Genomic DNA, 22,944 nt, shown 5'->3' on the forward strand with positions numbered 1-22,944 from the left:
TTATAGAAATATAGGCTGTCTGTCTCTATTTTGGAGGGTCAGTAGAACAAATTCATCAATTGGTCGACATGGTTGAGTGATTATGTTACAGGAACCATGTAGGTGTGCATCTCAATGATTGTAAGAAAGACACAAAAGTGAATAGCACCATTCAATACTTCAATACAAATTCAGAATCAGATTCAATTGAGCCAAATAATGAATAAAACTGAATCATACAGCTGTTTTGTCCTTAGACACATCAGTGCTATTAAGGGTCTATATGGAAACAGAGGAAGTGAATAATGAAAATCAAGATTGATTAAAAGAAATGACAGATGTGGAGGTGTATATAGGCCTTTTAATTCAATATATTTCATAAATTTCATCAGATGATTTTATAAGAATGTTAAATATATTTGTATATTCTGAACTGTGCTATTATTTGAATGAAGTAAACATGGCAGACAGATTACATCATTGTTATAATAGACATTTTTGAATTGTTGAATACATTTTGCCCATAAAATCTTTAAACATTAGAAGTATTTTGGTGTAGTGTAGATGTTTGATTACAAACATGCCACAAGGATCAGGATATCAACTGACTCATACATCACAACCAATTTAGATTTGATTTAACATGGACACTGGAGGCGTTGTAACAGATAGACATTTACAACAGTCTTAAAGGGTGTGCAAATGTTCACAAAGATTTTTATGTTTTCTACAAGGTCATACTTATGTGTGACGTAGTAAATTCTATGAGTGGGTTGTGTTTTATATAGATTTATAATTGTAACAAGTGTAAAACTTTATTTTAAATCATTTTGAAAAAAAAAAAAAAAATCGTTATCATACAAGGTGTGACATGTTGGAGTGTTATGTATGCAGACATACAATCACTGACATACCTGTGGTTTGCAGGGACAGATTTATCTAAACAGTCTGCGGCTATGTGTCTGATAAATTTCCATTTCTTTAAACACTGTCTTGAGATCAATGTAAATTTGTATTTGTCTGTTTGATACTACAGGTATGTTACATTAAATGAGACAAATCAGTTAACTGAAGGAGACACCATACTTCAGACCTGTTTTTCTATACAACTGAAATTTTTCATATGGCCATGGCCAAAATGATAAAAAGATTTCATCCTTAATTGAATTCCTTAATTTTTATCCATTAGTCTAAGATAGAATACAGAGAATGATAGTTAAACCTTAATTCAAAAGCTTGACCACCAAAAAGTTCAAAATGTTACCTGTAATTCAAGTTCATTTTAAAACATAATTGCTTTAAGAAACATTAACTTCGTTTATTTCATACAAATGGTCATTGAATAAAGTATATTCACTTTTAAAGGAAATCATGACAAATATAAGAAATGGGTCTTTAAAGGCAGGTACATTTGTTTGTTGGGTTTATCACCATGGGAACAGCCAGGGTGGGATCTCCTTGTGGTATTGAACAGCATATGGAAGGCCCATCACAAGCCTCTTCAACAATTAGAGTAAAGTGTCTTACCAAAGGGCAGAACCACAACGATAGAGCCCTGGATAGGTCCTGGATAGGACTTGGATAGTCCTGGATAGGCCCTGGATAGCCCCTGGATAGCCCTTGATAGCCCTGGATAGGCCCTGGATAGCTCCTGGATAGCCATGGATAGGCCCTGGATAGGCCTTGGATAGTCCTGGATAGCCCTTGATAGCCCTGGATAGGCCCTGGATAGCTCCTGGATAGCCATGGATAGCCATGGATAGGTCTTGGATAGCTCCTGGATAGCCATGGATAGGCCCTGGATAGCCCTGGATAGGCCCTGGATAGGCCTTTGATAGTCCTAGATAGGCCCTGAATAGGCCTTGGATAGTCCTAGATAGGCCCTGGATAGGCCTTGGATAGTCCTGAATAGGCCCTGGATAGCCCTCGATAGGCTCTGGATAGGCATTGGATAGCCCTCTATAGGCTCTGGATAGGCCTTGGATAGGGAGTGTTGAACCACATCATAACTAGGATTTTCACCTGAGGTTATGTAGGCTAACTCTCTACTAACTGAGGTATAAAAGCCTGGCTGGTTCAGGTGCAAGTCAGTTAATGAAAGTTTAGTTAACAATGAAACCACTGCATCTTAAATGTTATCAAAGGTCTATTAATAGAATTGATATGTGTAGATTTGTATGTACACACAAGATCTATATAGGTGGTGTGATTGAATGAGGTTGATGGAATCAGTTACTTCTGTGCAATGTAGACAGATATCTCAACTGATTGTTACATTAGAAGTTCAGCAAAAGCATTTAGGAGTACTAAACTTAGTATACAACACAGAAGTACAATTGGTTGTTTTGTCCCACATAATTTCTTTCTGTGAAATAGACAACTATTTACATTATGCTATCATTGATATCAGTGAAGTGTCTTACAAAAGTAATGCCTTATCCCATGATGTGATCCTATAACATGTGAGGGTTTGGGTTTTTTGGGTTTTTTTTTTCAGAATGATTATGTATATTTATAAGCTGTCTTGAATTTCTCCATGCAAGCAAGACAGATATGTCTTTTCCTTAACAAAATTGGGAATAATCTGGTGAAGTATTCAGAAAGACAATAATCTAACTGGGTAAATGTCTTAGATATGTATTGCATAGCTATTTCAATGTTCAATCCTTATGTCAATTGCGATGAATTATTCTACAGGAAGAAGGGTTAGAATTTCATCACTATGAAATATTGAAGTCAACTTTCCAGGAGCTGTGATAAAGTTTTCTGAAGATAGTTACATTAGAACTTCAATACTTGCTAGTCATTTGTGTGATTTTGTGACTGGTGTTTGAGGATAGAGATATTCTGCAGGACTGTAAATGATATAGATGTGTCTGTAACCATGAGTTGGCACTTATAAGGCTGCCTTTTATAATGACAGTCTAAGGAATTTTATGTAAAGGGAGATAATTATAGGGTAGGTATCAGACAAGAGTTACTACAGATAAACCAGATCCCAATCATGTCCACGTCATCAGTCAGACGCCCTATATCTAGCACCAGGCAGCACTGTCTGTATCATATAACTATTTTTATTGTTGTCATTGCTGGTAGCTCCAGATATTCAATAGTAATTTCAAATGTCTGCAAATGGCTTTTTTGCAGATACATGAAATATGCATTGATTTGTTACATATTGAGTTTTTCAAAGGATCTAGATAGATTTTTACGATAAATAACCTGTTTTCTGACTATGATGAATTATCTTTGCCTCTTGAAATCTTAAAATGAATATTATTTGAAAAACAAAAAAATTCTCTTGCTCACTCGATCTACTTTTTATTTTTCAAGATTTCTTGAAGAACTAAGTAACAGTTTTGTGTTGCCTAAAGTTTTGATTTGATCAGACTTCTAACCCTATTTAAAACAATCAACTTTTGATTTACATAGCTGTTACTTGTTCATGGGGTGGCTGGGTGGTGCAGCGTTAACACACTCGCCTTTCTCCTAGGCATCCAGGGTTTGACTCCTGGAACGGATGTGGAAAGGTATGGGGTCACCTGCCCGACCACGTGAGTTTTCCACGGGTACTACGGTTTCCTCCCACAATAAGACCCCTCGTGTGCTTACATCCGGGCCAACAAGAGTGATTAGTATAAGTTGAAATAACTTGTTTTGCTATTGTTGTAAGATGAATAAAGTTTATAGTTTTACTTGTTCTTTTTTTTTTTGTTTTTTTTTTTCATTCCGTGAAAAATGTTATGAATTCATTAAACACAAGAAAAAATTTGATTCTTTTGGTTTAGATTGACATTGAGTGTGTAGGTGGCTCTTTATCAGCATAATCAGCAAAAATCTTGCCATATCAGATCTGTAGGCCTCGTGAAGTGTTAGCAACACGTAATCATACAGACATTGATTACAGATTTATGTCTGATGTTGAATAACTGGGATAATTTCAAGGACAAAAGATAACAATGGACTACAGAACTGTAGATATCTGTAACTGCATTAAATTTTAAAGAATCTTGCTACATCTTTGTAGTTAATCAATTTCGGACCGTACATAGTTACCCAATAATGGTTAATGGTTCCATATTGATAACCTTGTGGTTTCTGTGAAATCACATATATATTTGTTGGGCTCATATTTTTGTGGCCTTTTCAAAAAAATACTTTTGTTGGCTGTTAATTTTGTTGCTAAATGGCTTGTACTCATGAAATCCACTGTTACTTTAAGTAATGTTAAAAATATTCCTTTCGAGTGCCCCAACAGGAATTGCACTTTAGTCTCTGGCATGGTAAACAACTGCTCTTGCCAAAGGAGCATGCTCCCTCAGCTGAGTGACAGAAACTTGAGTTTTTTTTTTAAACAAATTTTCATGATATAATACTTACATAACTTAAGTATGCATATCTTCAACTAATTCTCGTGTATTTGTATATAATATAAACAAAAAAGAGAGCCCAATTAACCCCCGTAGGGAGCCCCTCTATCTGCCTTCATACCTACTCAAGACTGGAAATACATTCTTCTCTATCACTAATGCCACAGAGGAAAGCACAGGATAGAGAGGAAAGGGGAGGCAAGAATATTGAAACTAAAAGAAGGAAGGACTCAATAAATATATGGTAAGTATTACATTTGGACTTACAAGAAAATTTGTACAACAAAAATCGCCCATGAACAGACAACGTGGGATGCAACACATTCTACTAACTAACAGATGGGGGGAACAGCCATCAACTGTGAGAGAAAAAAAGGTCATCAGAAATTGAAGCTAAAGATCTCAGTAGTCAGTAGTCAGAAGTCAGTAAAGGTGGTCTGTCCTCACCAGAAGCCCCGGATGTGGCAAGATCCCTGACCACATGATCCACCATGGAGAGGGATAACCAACAAACCACTGTATTTCTACTAAGAGGGAGAAACAATGCCCCAAGGATTCCAATAAGGGAATTGGAAGGGCCCAAATCCAAACCCCTGAGGGTAGGAAGAAGAACCCATGGGTTTGGAGTGACCTGAGGATTGGCCAAACTGAGGATTGAATCCTCGGCCTTTGATCCTTGACCAAAAGCCGAAGGAAAACTGGCACTCCCTCCGGAAGCAGACCCAGGCATGTATGGGTTGGCACTGTAACTGCTAGGATTGTGAGCCCCCAAACACTTACATGCTGGTTTTGTTGTCCCATGAAACCCTGTGCAAACACAGAATTAACTCCAGGATTAGGGTAAGACGTTGAGCAGAAACTGCTCAAAAGATAAACCAATTTGTAGTGCAGGCGCAGACACGGGATTCTCAGAAGATTTACCCTTCAGTCCAGTGTAAAGGACATATAGATGTAGCCAGAGGGAGAATCAGGTAAACAAACATCATAGGGCCTCTCCTCTGAACAAGACAGCACTGGGGATACACAGAATAGGTGGGATTCACTATAAAAATGACTGCACTCATCCACAGTGCCATGGCAAAGACCATACCTAGTCATTATAATCAGTCTGCAACAGAGACCCAAAGAACAGAAGAAATAATAATGATACTTTAGTTCAATTGCTGAAAAGTAAAAATGCTGAAAATTTGTGAAGAGATTGTAAAATAAAACAAAAGCAACACGTAACAAACAGCAAATCAGCACAAAACACAAAGGAAATAGATAAAAAAAACAACGTAAACTCACAGCCACATGTCTGAACATGGACGGAGGAAATGGGGCGAAAAAAACACGGCCAACGCAACAACAACAAATGGGAATAAAAGTAGTAAACCCACTATGAAAAGGAACCAAAATCATAGCTATAAATAGAGAATACCGCCTTGCTAATGTGGCATGTCACCATGACTAGTTGAAAACGGCCATCCAATTCAGTGCCATCAATAAAAAAGGATGTATTTCTGATCGTGAGTAGGTATAACAAGTGGTTTATTGGGCTCTCTTTTTCATTTATAATATATACAAATGAATGGGAATTAATGGAAGATATGCATAATAAGGTTATGGTAATTATTATATATACTGTATTATAACTTGAACAAGGGATTCTTTAGACCTTCTTCTTTCACATTACTGTTTTTCTCTTTTTACATTAGTTTAGCTTATAATGTCCTATATATCATCCAAGTTGTTCTGACCAAATTTAGGTCACAGTGACCTCAATTTCTTTTCTTTTCTATTTCTAGCAACTGTTCTCATCAACAGTCATCATTGCACTTAATTGTGATGAATGCGTATACCAAAATTTGTATTTCTGGGCTGTTTCTCATCTTAGATCCTGTTAGTGAAATGTGTATTATCTTGGCCAAGCCATATGTCGCTTAACAGAATAGGAACACTTCAGCTTTTATTTTCTTCATTTAAAAAAGGAATGGAGTGATAGGAATCAATGAAGTTTCCAGTCCCTTTGATGTTTTACTTAAGGAATGAAATGCAACTATTTAACTTTTATGGTGGCATACAATATTATATCATTTGATATTTTTGTAATGATACATGATATGTCACAAAGGTAAGATATATCTTCAATAACAGTTAGTAAAACATGAGTGGTACAGGTACTCTAGGCCACAACCTTTTGATTATATGTTTGTTGGTTTTATCATCCCATGAACAGCCAGGGTCATTTTGAGATGAGGTTTCCTTGTCAGTGCTCCACATCAATGTTGCTACAGCTCTATAGTCCATCTGTCTGTCTGCCTGTTGAGCCTCATACTTCTTCCAATGAAGTGTTGGCGTGGGAGGGAATTTTTTTATTTGAGGTCAAAGGTCAGGATAATTTGTTCTACAAATAGAAATCAGTTTCTGCAAAATATCTGCAATGTTTATGTGCAGGCGTTCTCCATTGCTTCTTCACAGGAAGTGCTATCTCTCCACTGTTTTTCATATTTAAAGGTCAAGGTCACCATTACTATGAATAGAAATGGCCATTTACAGTGAAAAAATAGATTAATTCTGAATGTGACTGGATAATATGTACTTAAGATGTAATGAAGCATAACTGACATTTTGTTATGAAATAATGAAGCCTTATTAACTGAAATCAAATGAACCACAGATTAAGGTCACAAGGTCAAAGGTGGATGTCAGATTTGAAATTATTTATTGATCTTTAAAACAATAAACAAAAATTCAATATCAATGAAACACTCTGGTTAATAGTGCAACACAAAGGAGGGGCCCTTCCTGAGGTGTGTCAGTACTCTAGTAGTAAATGGGGCTACAACAGCCAACAGCATAAACCTTCCAGAGTAAATGAGGCAGAATGTCTTTCACAAGGACAACACTATGTCACAGCATTAGCTGGTTTGTTTCTCTGCTTCCTTAGAATCAGAAACTGCCATTTGTAGAGAACCCACACGTCTCGGATCACCTGAGGTAATGAAGGCCAACACACTGTCCCAAATGGGGTATTGTAACCTCTCTGTTCATTTATTATTAGCTGATGCCTGGCTCTTGGGCAACACTTAAGACCTGTTGGACTTTTTGTCAATATATTAAGTTTCTTTTCTTGTAAGCATGAAATATACAGTACTATATGTTCCACTTAGTCAGATAGCGAACCTTTGTTTGCTTAATGTTAATTTTCCATTTATTAGAAATATTAATTTGTTTTGTTCTAATGGTCTCAGAGTCTGCTGTAATGAAGAATTTGTTTGGATACAGTACAAATGCTCATTTGCATATCAATAGAACTGTAATGTCCTTATTATGTAGTCTAGTGCTACAGGCCTTAGGTTTATTCATATGTCTACAAAACTATTGCCTCAAAGATCGCTATCAGCGTATAATTTACAAGAAAAATCAATTGATGGAATATTTGATTAACATGTCTGATGTCTGTGTTTGAGCACTTCAACAGTAGCGTGGTAGTGACATGGACCACTTTAAATGTCTGCTAGATCTTGTTTTTTCTCAAAATATCTTTTATAAAAAAAAGGCTTTTATTGCAGGGGATAAGTATTACATAACTTCTGAAACCACCGCACAATCGAAGTATCAAACTGCATCAAGCCTTTTCATATGGGGACAACATGTGGCACGCTATTGAAAAATATTTTTTATACTTTACATGAACTTCAGACTGTCATCCACAATACAGGGTGACAAGTGCATATTATTTAAGTAATAAGCAGTAGGAATTCTGATATTACATAGATCTTTCATGACCCTACCATCTCTAGTCAGGACACTCTACCACATGACTGAATGGATATTCCCACTTGCAGAGGTCGGTAAGGTGACCTGTACTCTCAACTTCTGCACTACCCCTTCTTTCACAAAATCTTTTGACACTTAGAAAAAAAGCAACCATGTTCAATTTCTCCAAGGAAGCATCTGAATCTCCTATAGATTATACAGTTAGAGAGGTCATCTACACCAAATCTGTAAAAAGGAGGAGTAGTGAAAAATACCTTGCTGGGGTTTTAATCATCTACCATTTATCTTCTGGGCAGACCTATAACCATTTGACTAAAGGGAAATTCCCACTGGCGATGCTAATAAGATGAATTGTACTCTCAACTTTTACAGAAATACATACAAATATGATTTCTTTTGTTGTCCTTTTGGTATGTTGGAACCTAGGGATTTTATTCTATAAAGAAGCCCAAGCTTGTCTTTGAGTCATGATTTACATGTTGGACCTGTGGGCTTATGGTTCTGTAATGGGGCTACCTCTGACGTAAAGTCCTGTAATTATCCCACCCCTGACTTCAAGTCAGAATTGGTATATTGAACTCTTGATTCGCCATCCTGTAATATGCCCACCCCCTGACTTCCCTGACTTTGAGTCACATATTGTGTGTTGGACCCTTGGGTTTGCTGCCCTGTAACATGCCCACCCCTGACTTCCCTGACATGGAGTCAGAATTGGTATATTGGACCCTTGGGTTTGCTGTCCTGTAACATGCCAACCCCTGACTTCCCTGACATGGAGAAATTGTTTGTTGGACCCTTGGGTTTGCTGTCCTGTAACATGCCCACCCCTGACTTCCCTGACTTTGAGTCACATATTGTGTGTTGGACCCTTGGGTTTGCTGTCCTGTAGCATGCCCACCCCTGACTTCCCTGACATGGAGAAATTGTATGTTGGACCCTTGGGTTTGCCGTCCTGTAACATGCCCACCCCTGACTTCCCTGACGTGGAGTCAGAATTGGTATAATTGATCCCTGGTTTTATCGCAGGATAAATATAGTTACAAGTACTTCATAGAGATTTCTGTGTTTTACAGTTTCATTTATGAGGTTAAATTTAAGATAACTAGAGAAAGTTATTGTTAGACTGTGTGATATCAATGTCAAGGTGACTGGCCACTGATGGAGTTGTTAGTCATTGCTGCCGTAGAGTATTGATTTTATGGGTGCTGGGGAGGTGGCCATAGTGATGAACCATACTAGCATGCTTTTGCTTCCTTGTACGAGTCTTCAGTCCGAGAACAAAAAGACCATTTGTGGGATATAGGGCAGGACAGTAAGTGTCAGTGATTGTTAGACAAGTGTGGAGGGACAAAGTCACTGGAGGGGAACTTATTGGGTGTCTGTGTGAAAACCTAGTGGCGGAGAACCTGACAGCCTTTTACAGTCTCACAGCAAGGAATATATAACAGATGGGCCGACAGAGAATTTAAAAATTCAACAACAAGCTACAGTTTTCAGGTTTGTAGTTTGTAGACTGTGTGACAGTCTGTTATATGTGCAATATGTATAATGTTCTGATCATCTTTCTCCTTATTTCATGGAGAATTTAAAAAATTTTGTACAATATAAAATGAAATTGTTATGTTGATGTGATCCCATATACGATGATGACAGAATAATATATTAGAATAGGAGTTATTAAATATATTATTGTAACAGGGTGCTATAAAATAGACATGTTTCACTTGATCATCATTTGTCCCATGAATAAAGAAAGGTCATATTCTGTATATAGAACTAATAGAATGGTTCCTGGGGCTTGATATGTCTATCACTTATGTAATCTCTCACATCCTACCTATGTTTTATTTCAGTAATATTTTAAAATAAAATTTGTAATGTCTTATGTTGAAAAAGTGTATGAAAGTTGGCTTCCTCTGTCCGGTAGGTAAATGTCATCAGCACCATCAGGATTCATACCTGTATAAAAAGACAAATTAAAAATGACAGCTACTTACCTGTTTATAATGAACAACTGCCAAAACCATAACCTTTATATAAAGGACACCTGTCCAGTACCTGTGTACAGTGAACAACTATAAGGTTACATTTGTAAAATGAATAACAGTGTCTTGATCATTATGAATAGTTTAGTTACCTGTATATAATGAATTACTTAAGTTACCTGTGTATTTATAACTGCTCAGTTGCCTGTGTATAATGAACATCTGTAATTATACCTGTGTACAAAGAACTACTGTAGTTACCAGAAAGTTGCTGGTGTCTAATGAACACCTGTAATTATCCATGTGTACAGTTAGTTACCTTAAGTTAGCTGGGCTGAAACATCAGTAATCATGGATCTTAATTATTTCACCAATTATGTTTATATTTACTAAATTTCAAACTTTGGTTAGACTTGAGTTTGGTTTTTATTCCATTTCTTCGATTTCACATTGATATTTTTTGTTGAGTTTCCATCAATGTTGTTTAGGGGCATGCATTATTTTTTTAATTCTGTAGGTAAATGTGAATATATATTTATAACACAGCTGATTGTAAAGCTTGAGTTATTGTGACTTTATATCACTACTTGTGTTTAATATCTGTCATGTCGAGAAGTAGAGTGAGTGCTTTATATGCACTAGGATCAGGGTCTCAACTATATCCAATCTATAGTGTATTATCTGGTAACTACATGTCTTTGGAATCCTTATATGCACAGGATGCATTAAGGGCATAATACATGTTACCGTATTTATCTTGGAATGGACCTCTGCTCTATGTTATCATGTCCCTGCACCCACATATCTATTCCTTCTTCTGGCAATGCAGCATTATCTACTCTTACCAGTAGGTATTGATTGTTAAATAAGTCATTCATTTCTGTAAGTAAAATATATTGTTTTCTCACAAATTTGTGACGTTAAACAAATGAAATAACGATCAATGCCTGGTCACAAAAGCAGATAACTCTGCATTATGTAAAGACGGAAATGGCAGTTTCAGAAGGAGTACCAAGAAATGTTATATCCTTGTTCAAGAAGAAGCCCTGGATCTTCATAGCTTTGGTCAGATGTTAAATGTGGATACAAGGACAAATGCAGTTCGAGTAACTTACTGCATTAGTTATGTAGGTATCATCTATTGGAACAGAAGCACTCCATGTTGATCACAAAGCTGGAAGATAGTTCCAAATCTGTGTGGATTATGCTACTGAGGTTGTCACGTAACCATTTCCATAGTCTTTCTGGTAGGATCCTTAGAACTCCGGTCAGATATGGGTTAGTCAATATAAAATAGAAGGAGAGAATATACAAAGGCTTGTATTTTAACATATATTTACAGATTTTAACATACATTACATTTTTATACGCTGCCGGAGGTGGTCATATATTGGTGTCATCTTCTCCGTCAGTCTGTCTGTACGTCCATTTCTTGTGAACACAACTCCTCCTAAACTAATCATCAGATTTTCACGAAACTTGCTCAATGTTACTACTTACAATTGGTAGATGTGCATGAAGGGGCGATTTTAGAGTTCTTTGATTTTTGTAAGATTTATGCCATTTTCAACTTTGTATCTATAGCTTGCTCTTAGTGGAGCTTTGTGAACGCAACTCCTCCTAAACTAATGATCAGATTTTCACGAAACTTCCTACTACAATGGATGGATGTGCTGGAAGTGGATTAAAAGGACCAGTCTTGATCTTGATATTTTGTGGCAGCATATATTGTGTCCACGGCACTCTCGTTGAATTAGTAAATATGAAAATAGAAATGACAACAAATATAAAACAAGTTCAATTTCACTTTATTTCTACTTTAAACAAATATCAATAGACAAAATAGAAACTCTATGATTATTGGAGCATGAAGGTAAATGTGCTAGTTTTAAAGTAAAGCTGATAAGCACAAGCTGGACTGATATGGTGCTTTTAGAGCTGATATGGTGCATGCCAGGCAGAGGTATAGGTGTGGTAAACTTATGTACAGTCAGAATTTTGGCATCTTGTAAATAAAATGGCCATATTACAGTTTTTATGTTGAATTTCATATATTCCTGAAAAGAATTGATCTCATTGATGTTTCAATATAATGTTACTGAAAGGCATTTACTAAAAATAGGATGTTATACATGGGCTTATGAGAGAAAGTACAAAGTTATAGGTTACTCAAGGGGTTTACTAGACATTGTATGGTTTTATGGGTGACACAAGAGGTTTACTAGACATAGTACGGTATTATAGGTGACATAAGGGGTTTACTAGACCGAGTACGGTATTATAGGTGACACAAGAGGTTTACTAGACATAGTACGGTATTATAGGTAACACAAGCAGTTCACTAGACATAGTACGTTATTATAGGTGACACAAGAGGTTTACTAGACCGAGTATGGTATTATAGGTGACACAAGGGATTTACTAGATATAGTACTGTATTAAAGGTGACACAAGGGTTTACTAGACATAGTACGGTATAATAGGTGACACAAGAGGTTTACTAGACATAGTACGGTATTATAGGTAACACACAGACGTTTACTAGACCGAGTATGGTATTATAGGTGGCACAAGGGATTTACTAGACATAGTACAGTATTAAAGGTGACACAAGAGGTTTACTAGACATAGTACAGTATTAAAGGTGACACAAGAGGTTTACTAGACATTGTACAGTATTAAAGGTGACACAAGGGTTTACTAGACATAGTACGGTATAATAGGTAACACAAGAGGTTTACTAGACATCGTGCATTATTGTAGGTGACACAAGGGGTTTACTAGGCATAGTACGGTATTATAGGTGACACAAGGTTTACTAGATATATTGCTACATCTTCTGTTTACTTGTAGATGTGGTACCAATTAATTGTAGTTTGTCATCTTTGAGCTCTATATGTTTGTCCTGTGGAGGTAATTTATATAATATACATATGTTTTACCTGTGAATGGTTAAGTAAAAGTGCACAGTGCATTAGTTACACTCCAGGACAATAGAGGTCAGGTAAGGACACAGGTAACATAGGTAAATATTGACCGAATCATAACCTCACCTGTGGAGGTTGATTTACGGACAGCTGATTCAGGTATTGGGGACACCTTCCTAATATAAGTATTAGTTAGGGCATTGAATTAGGATCTGTTCTCATGAGAAGGATATGATTAAGTACAGAATTTTACTCCATGGTTATCTCAACAAGGTTTGTAAGATCTGGTGAGGATGTGAAAAAACTACCTTAATTGTATTGACGGTGTAATTGATAGTGGAATATCGGTTTTCTACTTGTAGTTTCTTTTTATATAGATTTTATATTGGGCTTTCATATAGTCAGTACTTATTTTCCACTTTACAGGACAGTCGGTGTTTGATTGTAAATCCTGAAACGTTTGATATTTGTAAAGGAATGTTTACAAGAAAAATATCTACTTTAAATCAAAGTACTCCTAGCCAATTTAAACACTACTGATATGAATTGATATCCTGTGAAATGGACTGCAAGTTTGTCAAGTTAAATATTACTAAGTTTACACTAAGTCACTACACAAACAGTACATTTCTGAAAGTGTTGAACTTTCTGTTCAGGTGAAACCTAAACAAATGTAACGGAGTGTTTAGATGGATTGTCCAATGCTAAAGTAGAGCATTTAAATTTAGTCAGAAATGAAGAAAGATGCCATTATTTGAAGGAGTTTTATTTGAAATATTAAAAAAAAAATTTTTTGAATTAAAAAAAAAAAGTGGAATTTTATACTTGCATATTTTAAAGGGAAAGGTTATGGTTTTAGGTGTGTTTAAGGTATATTAGGGTTTGTTTGTTGTTCTCATGATGCAGGTGAGGCTGATTTCCCCGGTAGACAACTTGTTAAATTGTAATCATTTCTGGCCAATCATGCAGGTAAATGCATACCACGGACAGGTAGATCTTGTGTTCAGGTATGCAGACATGAAATTCAAGGTCTGAAGGTGTGATCTACTTGTCATCCATTCAAGTGCATACAAGTGTGGGAAAAACTAAATTAGGGTAAAACTATTGTGTGTGTTTAGGGGATGGGATTTGTCGACAGGTGAACTTTTAACTGTTAAATGTTTTACATATAGGATGGTGGTGGACCAGAAACAATACAGAAATTAGAACTTACTGGTTAAACTTACAATCAATGAAACAAGGACAAAATATTTATCACAGGAAATTTACATAAAGACTTGAAAAAATACAAGGTCTTGGGACAGGTGGTCGTGGGGGGTTGGGCATCATCTGTTTCATTGATGATAACCGCATTACGAGTATTGGCCAAAATATCAGCACTTAACAGAAAGACCAGCAAGCATACTTAAAAGAGAATCAAACACATTTGTTTCATATTGAATGATGGAAAGATCATATATCTCTCAATAAGATCATGGTTACGACCATAAAATCTCCTTAGTGTTCGTCAAGGAGCTTCTCTAACTTGAGACTGGGTTGATAGGTTTAACTAACTACTGCACTAACCATTAGATATTACAAGGATATAAAACTCCTTATACCTCAATAAAAGACATGTTTTTGCTTGGACCAGATCATGTAGACAATAAGGGGCTATCTATAAAGTATATATTAACTGACTTTGCTAAGATTTGTTCAACTCAATACATTTTGTTTTTTTGTCATTAATGTATAAGCTTTTGTAGGAATGTCCAGGGGACAATATATGAACAGGAAGTATTATATATTCTTACTAATCTTAGTTAATTTTCTCTACATGCTGCATAGACAAAACACGTCTTATGGGTCTGTGATAGCTGCACTGAAATCTGTGCACATGAAGTGATTAGAATTGCCCCAAATCCTGTCCGACATTTCACAGGTGAATATAACAAACTAGTAATCTGTGCTGCAGTTTCTGACCAATCAAAAGTGCAGACTGTCATCATATATTAAACAATAATTGTCCTGTTTTCAAGTGAATATATGGACTGATCAATCTTGGAAGATGATATTTTCCGTGGCCAGAAATATCATCATCTAAAGAAGAAGCAAGACTATGTATATATCATCTTCTAGGGTTAATAAACACTTGAAAAAGGTCAGTAATTGTGTAATAAATAACAGGCTATACAAATTTTGTTTAAGGATTTGTTAGAGTTTAACCTCTGACCCTTTCATTGTGGTACATCTACTACACTTACATATCAAAATGCTCTGCTAGACAATCAGATACAGTCCAGATCTAAATTCCATTGTAGTCAGAATGTTAATATGAGATAGTGTGACAATACCAATAGGATTGTACTGGGATCAGATATATCTTAGCTTTACATTGTACTGTATCCAACTAATGTTGAGAAGAAACACTATGTAATACAGTCCTTTAAATTTGGTATCTATCAGTTATACATAAACCAGTACTATAATTATGATCCCCGTGGTGTTAGGATAATGTACTGTGTACTTCTAACAGTATATTGATATAGATTTCCGAACATTTTCTTCAGGTTTATAATATCAAAAGAAAGAAAGCTCTTATAACACAACCAGTAGAAGATTTAAGTGTGACATTTCGATGACGACATGGTCAACTTTGTCAGACAAATGACTTGTGTGAGGCATATTCAGGCTTATAATACACAGCATGTGAAATCAACCGATTTTTTTCAGCTGTACTATAATCCTATGTACTCTTAAGGTCAAAAATAGTAAGACGAGATGGTAAGGATTTGATCAACTGTACTATTATCCTATGTACACTAAGGTTGAAATTAGTGTGATGAGATGATAAACAATTTTTGAACTTACTGAACATATTATAGCACAGCCAAAAAATTCATTGATTCCATTCTTACCTACTCGTACACTACTTACGCCAGTGCAAGTATGCTTCACACTGGCTTTTGCCTGATGAGAGTAACCTTGCAGTTATCGAATTGTCTCACTCAAATCTTCTACTAATTGTGTTAGAAGAGTGCATGAAAATCCGGAAAGCAAATCCTAGATTTCACATTTCACTGATATGTTTTTGGAGGAGTGGGTTTGTACCCTGATTCAGGGGTAAAGATATTGATACCATTTGAAGTGTTGACATAATGTATTGTATGTAATATCACACTAATACAGAATATACCTTAAATCAATGCACCTGTGTACCTGAAAACCTATCCTTATTATAAGTTGACTTGAGGTCCCTACGTTATTGAAAAGATAACGTAACTTAAGAGTCATAGGGAAAAAAATATATAAATGGAACATCTATTGACATTGTTTTATTTTTTCAATTTTTTTTTTTAGAATGCGTCATATACATATTTCCTTCCTCCTTTTCATTTCCTTCAACAAAAGTTATACTTGATGTGTAATATTTCTATTTTTCTTACAGTGGCAATACCACATCTTTTTGTGTACTTTAGTGCAATTTAAAATTTGTAAAAAAAAAAAAAAAAAAGAAAACAGACTTAGCTTCAATTGTTTTATTTCTTTCTCTTTTTTCTGAAATTATTCATTGAAACTACAAGTAGCATCTTTAAAAGAAAAAAAAAGGATATCACAGAATGAGATATTTTCATTCTCAAGATTCTCAGGGCTGAAGAGAACATTCTGCTATTCCTTAGTACAGTATGGTAGTATGAGTTCAGTAAGCGACTTGGACTGTTGCTGTCTGTTACATTAATGAATAAGTGATAGTGAGGTAGGGAAATGGTAGAGGAATGTCTTAATACTTTACTGATAGAGGTTCTTCTCCTGATGGGATTTAAATTGGTTTTAGATCCTAAATCTTCCTAACTGATGCCTGCCAATACTTGCAGAATTTCAAATGTACCTAAGCTATATATGATAAAGGAAATATTTACTTTTGATGAAAGTCATTAATGCCTTAAAATGATTTAAATTGGATCATGTTTAACTAATCAGATTATTGCATAATGAAGAAGATTGTTAAGATGAGAAAATCAGAAGTCTTATTGATTTAACCAGAATTCAAAGGGTTAACCAATTCTGATCTGCGTTGTACCTTGTTGTAAAACAATAATTGCCACATAAGTTTTTACTCCAGGATATTGAATCAAGCTAATGTTACCCTCCAGTTATAAATTGACATATCAGATTCTGTTAGAACCCACAGGATCAGATAATATTACGTCCTTGTTCGACATATATTTTGTAATCCTGTGTGTTTATAACACCTTCTCCACTCCTCCTCACTCTACCTTACTGCCACTCCCATGAGCCGCCTCTTCCCCTTCTATCCCTCTACCAACCCCACCTACCAAACCTCTTCACTCAAACAGCCACACTGTTTTGATGATCAAAACTTCAGGGTTTGTTCAAGGCTAAAAAGAAATGATTTTATCCATTTTACAGCTGTAAAGAGATAACAATAATATTGTCCATTGTTAGAATGAAGCATCTGTCTGGCGGCCATTCATCCTTTATTTAGTGTTATACCCACTACACAACAACATATGGTGGGATCTCCTGGCTATGGTAATATTTTCACATCCCCGATGATTAATCAATTGTCACTGAAGACTTAATTATGAATCAACATTCCTGACTGCTAATGTTGTATCCTAATGATGTGACTACGTCAATGTTGGTGCCCGTAGGATTTTACTGCAGGGTCACTGTGACCTACACTGGTATTGTAGTAGATGTCATGGAGTTTAAGGTCAAGTTCAACCCAGATCTAGTCATTGTTTTCTTTTCCTTTCCTTTTGAAAAGATCAAAATAATGTATGATACAATTTTATTTGGGGTTTCTAGATAATTGTTTTTGCTTTCAAAGAACTTTTTCATGTAAAACCAATTCTCATGATGTAATACTTACCATAACTTTATGGCATACTAAAGTAACGGTAATTATAACTGAAATGAAATTAAGAATTCATCAGTGGTTATCTCATCATGATGTCTGAATGACATTTTCTGTGGTGTCATGCTTACAACATTTGACTCTTTGACCTGGAGGCCTATTGTTACCAAAGAAATTGATTAGACGACTAATGATGTGAGAGATATCATGCTATTGATTCCAGGGTCTGACTTTATCTCACGTTAAATTGGGCCTTAAGCCAGTCCCCTAGTCCTGTGTAGAGAAAACCTCAATAATCAATGCTGTGTTGGACAGGGCCATTGCTGTCCGATGCAGCTATGTCGAGATGGTTAATGGAGCTGTGTTTTGGGTTTTCATTGAAACGTGTTCGAAAATTATTGTTGTTGAATTTTTTAATTGTTTTATACATATTTCCTGTTTCAAACTTTCTATTGACTTTAGTGAACACTCAGGTTTAATGAAGTCTTAATCAATTATTCATTTTTATTAATTATCATTTACATACGTATTTTACATATAGATATTCAAATTTTGTAATGATTTAATCAGTGATGCCTGAATAGTTGAAGTCAATCTTAATCTTTAAAAATCTAGTTAAACATTGTCTAACTATATATCAAAATTAAACTTAATTTGATAACAATTGTGAAACAAGTTATTCTAACTTATATCAATCATGCGCTTTTGTTGGCAAAGGGTCCTACTTTGGGAGGAAACCAGAGTACCCATGGTCTGGCAGGTGACTCTGATACGTTTTCACGCCCACTCAAGGAATTAAACCCTGAGGTGAAAGGCGAGTGTGTTACTACTGCACGACCCAATCACCTGTCTAACTTTAGTCAGTCTGTGATGAAGTAGCAGCAAACAATAACATCAAGGTTCTTGCCACTGGTTGTCTGTTTATTTTTATGGATGTTGCATTATTTATTTGTATGGATGTTTGGCACATATAGTTGATATGTTGATATGCTTCATTCAGGCTTGTAGAGTTTGATGTTTGGGTGCAGGTTTAGTGGCACCCTATCACTGCTGACAGATAATAGAATTACGACATTAGTAGTGGTTTCTGTAATTATTAGGTCTGTGTACTTCAACTTTAATCCTGCTTTCGTTTGCCTGGAGTATGAATAAATTCTAGTGTTTAAGTTGGAACATCTTCTTCACTCTGTTGAGTATTGATTTATACCAGAAATATTGATTTAATATGATAATGAATCAAACTTCAAGATAGTGAATTTGATTTATTGAAAGTGGGAATACTGCCAGCTGCCCTTGTTCATACACTGGAATCGTCAGGTATGATTTGACTGTGGGATAATTTGTTTGGCTCCAGCAGAACTATTTTGTTGTATGGAAGTTTCAATGTCAGCTGTGTAGTCACTCTTACTACATGTAGCTGAAATCACATTATACAAGTAAAAGTTTGTATGATATATGGTTTTTGTGCTATCACTAAAGAGACTCAAAATTTCTGTTTTTCCTCACTTGTGTAGAAAACAGTTATGATGGAAATGGACATCCTCTGTCTGTATCTGGAAAAAGTAAGGAAAGGAGACAAGGTTAACTGCATTTTACATCCTCATTACCACTACTCAATTCGGGATAAACATTACCACAGCTCACTCAGGATTAAACATTACAGCTCACTCACAGATAAACATTACCACTACTCACAGATATACATTACTACAGCTGACTCACTAGCAGACATCACTATAGCTCACTTACAGATAAACATGACCACCACTCAATCTGGGATAAATATTACCACAACTCACTCACTGATCAACATTACAGCTAACTCACTGATAAGCATTACCACAGCTCACTCACAGATAAACATTACCACAGCTCACACACAGATAAACATTATCACAGCTCACTCACTAACAGATATCACTATAGCTCACTCACAGGTAAACATTACTACCACTCAATCTGAGATAAATATTACAACAGCTCACTCAGTGAGAAACATTACAGCTCACTCACTGATATACATTATCACAGTTCACTCACTAACAGACATCACTATAGCTCACTCACAGATAAACATTACCACTACTCAATCTGGGATAAATATTACCACAGCTCACTCAGGATTAAACATTACAGCTCACTCACAGATAAACATAACCACCACTCAATCTGGGATAAATATTACCACAGCTCACTCAGGATTAAACATTACAGCTCACTCACAGATAAACATAGCCACCACTCAATCTGGGATAAATATTACCACAGCTCACTCACTGATCAACATCACAGGTAACTCAATGATAAACATTACTGCTCACTTGTACAATACCTGAGCCCAATCATCGATTACCATTACCACAGCTCACTCAAGGATAAATAGTACTATAGCTCACTCACTGATCAACATCACAGCTAACTCAATGATAAGCATTACAGCTCACTAGTACATAAGCTCAGTCATCAATAGACATTACTACTGCTCGCTCAGGGATAAACAGCTCACTCACAGATAATTGTTATAATAGCTCAATTACTGATGAACATTACCACAGCTCATTCATTGATGAATCACAGCCTACTCGGGGATAACTTAGATTTCGTCCATTCCTAGCCTATCTATATAGTTACATTATTTCTCTTTGTTCATTTTATGTTGCTTTATAGACATTCCTGTGCATAAGAAAACATTGACTATGTATAATATACAAAAAGCTAATTTATTATGAGGTAAAGGGGTGAAAAAAGCAATTCTGTTGGAATGGAGATAGATTACAGCCTTGCTAGGATAAATATACATGCACCATGATTCAGACAAAATGAATTTTGACATAAAAACAAGTAGTAGCCTGCACTTTCTGAACCATTGCATCCCAATTTCCAGCTCTTATCTGGTTGAAAATTGAACCATCATGTTGATAAGCATAAATTCTTCATTTGAAATTTCACTCAAATTCCAGTTCTATATTAATTTCAAATGGCATGCATGAATCATTGGCCCAAAACTGATAGAAGACTGATTGTGTAGTAACCATGGTGATATCACAGAGGCATCCCCAGCCATTGGTTAAAGGCTAGGTGCCAGGTTCCTGTCTGTAGGACATCCCTATCAGCAAAGTCAGGGATATACTGCTTCACTGATAAGTCTTCAAGATTTTTTTCTTTTAGTTTTTGAAGTAAAATATTGAAATGGCATGATGGAAAGGATGGTGCCATTAATATGCCTTCACTATTTTACAATAAAAACCAATTTTTCGTTTAAATGGAGTTTTAATACTTTATCAATAAAATTCCCTGAAATATAGTGTAAACAGACAACAGTAAAGTTGAAAGACTGGAACCGCTTAAACAGCTTACAATATAATATTCTCATGAAGAAAAACATTTATAAGCCTGAAGTAACTTTTTTGTAACTCTAAAAGGTTTTTAATTTGTATCCAAATTTGTACCAGAGCTCCACACTATCAGCCATGAATTACGTATAGCCCTGTGTCTGTATAAGGGAGTCTATATATAGTTTGTACACCAGCATCAAAACCTCTCTCAGCTGTCAATCAGTCCGGCTTGTGTTAGACACCAGCTCTATCAATGGAAATGTAATTATTTTTCACTTCCTCCAGCTCTGTACCACCATAGGTCTGAAAACACAGAGGCTATGCTGTGGCCATACAACATATCTTTACCACAATAGGCCTGAAAACACTAAGACCATACAACATAACCATACACCTATAACACATCCTTACCACCATAGGTCTGAAAACACAATAAGGCCATGCTGTGGCCATACAAAGTATCCTTACCACTATAGGTGTGAGCTACATCTCTTTACCACAATAGGCCTGAAAGCACCTGAGGCCATACAACACATTCTTACCACAATAGGCCTGAAAACACATGAGGCCATACAACACATTATTACCACAATAGGCCTGAAAACACATGAGGCCATACAACACATTCTTACCACAATAGGCCTGAAAACACATGAGGCCATACAACACATTCTTATACAATAGGCCTGAAAACATTAAGGCCATACAACACAATCTTACCACAATAGGCCTGAAAACACATGAGGTCATACAACATATTCTTACCACAATAGGCCTGAAAACACTAAGGTCATACAACATATTCTTACCACAATAGGCCTGAAAATACATGAGGCCATACAACATATTCTTATACAATAGGCCTGAAAACATTAAGGCCATACAACATATTCTTACCACAATAGGCCTGAAAACACATGAGTCCATACAACACATTCTTACCACAATAGGCCTGAAAACACTAAGGTCATACAACATATTCTTACCACAATAGGCCTGAAAACACATGAGTCCATACAACACATTCTTATACAATAGGCCTGAAAACATTAAGGCCATACAACATATTCTTACCACAATAGGCCTGAAAACACATGAGTCCATACAACACATTCTTACCACAATAGGCCTGAAAATACATGAGGCCATACAACACATTCTTACCACAATAGGCCTGAAAATACATGAGGCCATACAACACATTCTTACCACAATAGGCCTGAAAACACATGAGGCCATACAACACATTATTACCACAATAGGCCTGAAAACACATGAGGCCATACAACACATTCTTACCACAATAGGCCTGAAAACACATGAGGCCATACAACACATTCTTATACAATAGGCCTGAAAACATTAAGGCCATACAACACAATCTTACCACAATAGGCCTGAAAACACATGAGGTCATACAACATATTCTTACCACAATAGGCCTGAAAACACTAAGGTCATACAACATATTCTTACCACAATAGGCCTGAAAACACATGAGTCCATACAACACATTCTTACCACAATAGGCCTGAAAATACATGAGGCCATACAACACATTCTTACCACAATAGGCCTGAAAACACATGAGTCCATACAACACATTCTTACCACAATAGGCCTGAAAATACATGAGGCCATACAACACATTCTTACCACAATAGGCCTGAAAACACACAAGGCCATACAACACAGTCTTACCACAATAGGCCTGAAAATACATGA

The 22,944-nt window shown here is 36.0% G+C and overlaps 1 protein-coding gene across 2 annotated transcripts in view; it reads left to right on the forward strand.

Moving 5' to 3' along the window:
- The first annotated feature begins 4,576 nt into the window (after nt 1-4,576).
- LOC132553540 (activated Cdc42 kinase-like) overlaps nt 4,577-22,944 on the forward strand; it is a 101,597-nt gene continuing 83,229 nt past the window's right edge. Inside the window, exon 1 of one of the 2 annotated variants that reach the window (XM_060217789.1) lies at nt 4,577-4,593. The gene's annotated coding sequence lies outside the window, so the exon portion shown is untranslated. Of the gene's footprint in view, nt 4,594-9,592; nt 9,609-22,944 lie in introns of those variants that run through there. The other variant, XM_060217790.1, reaches the window with a different exon arrangement.

This window comes from Ylistrum balloti, unplaced genomic scaffold, assembly GCF_031769215.1.
Source record: "Ylistrum balloti isolate Yb309-2 unplaced genomic scaffold, AGI_CSIRO_Ybal_v1 Utg370332, whole genome shotgun sequence".
NCBI lineage: Eukaryota > Metazoa > Mollusca > Bivalvia > Pectinida > Pectinidae > Ylistrum > Ylistrum balloti.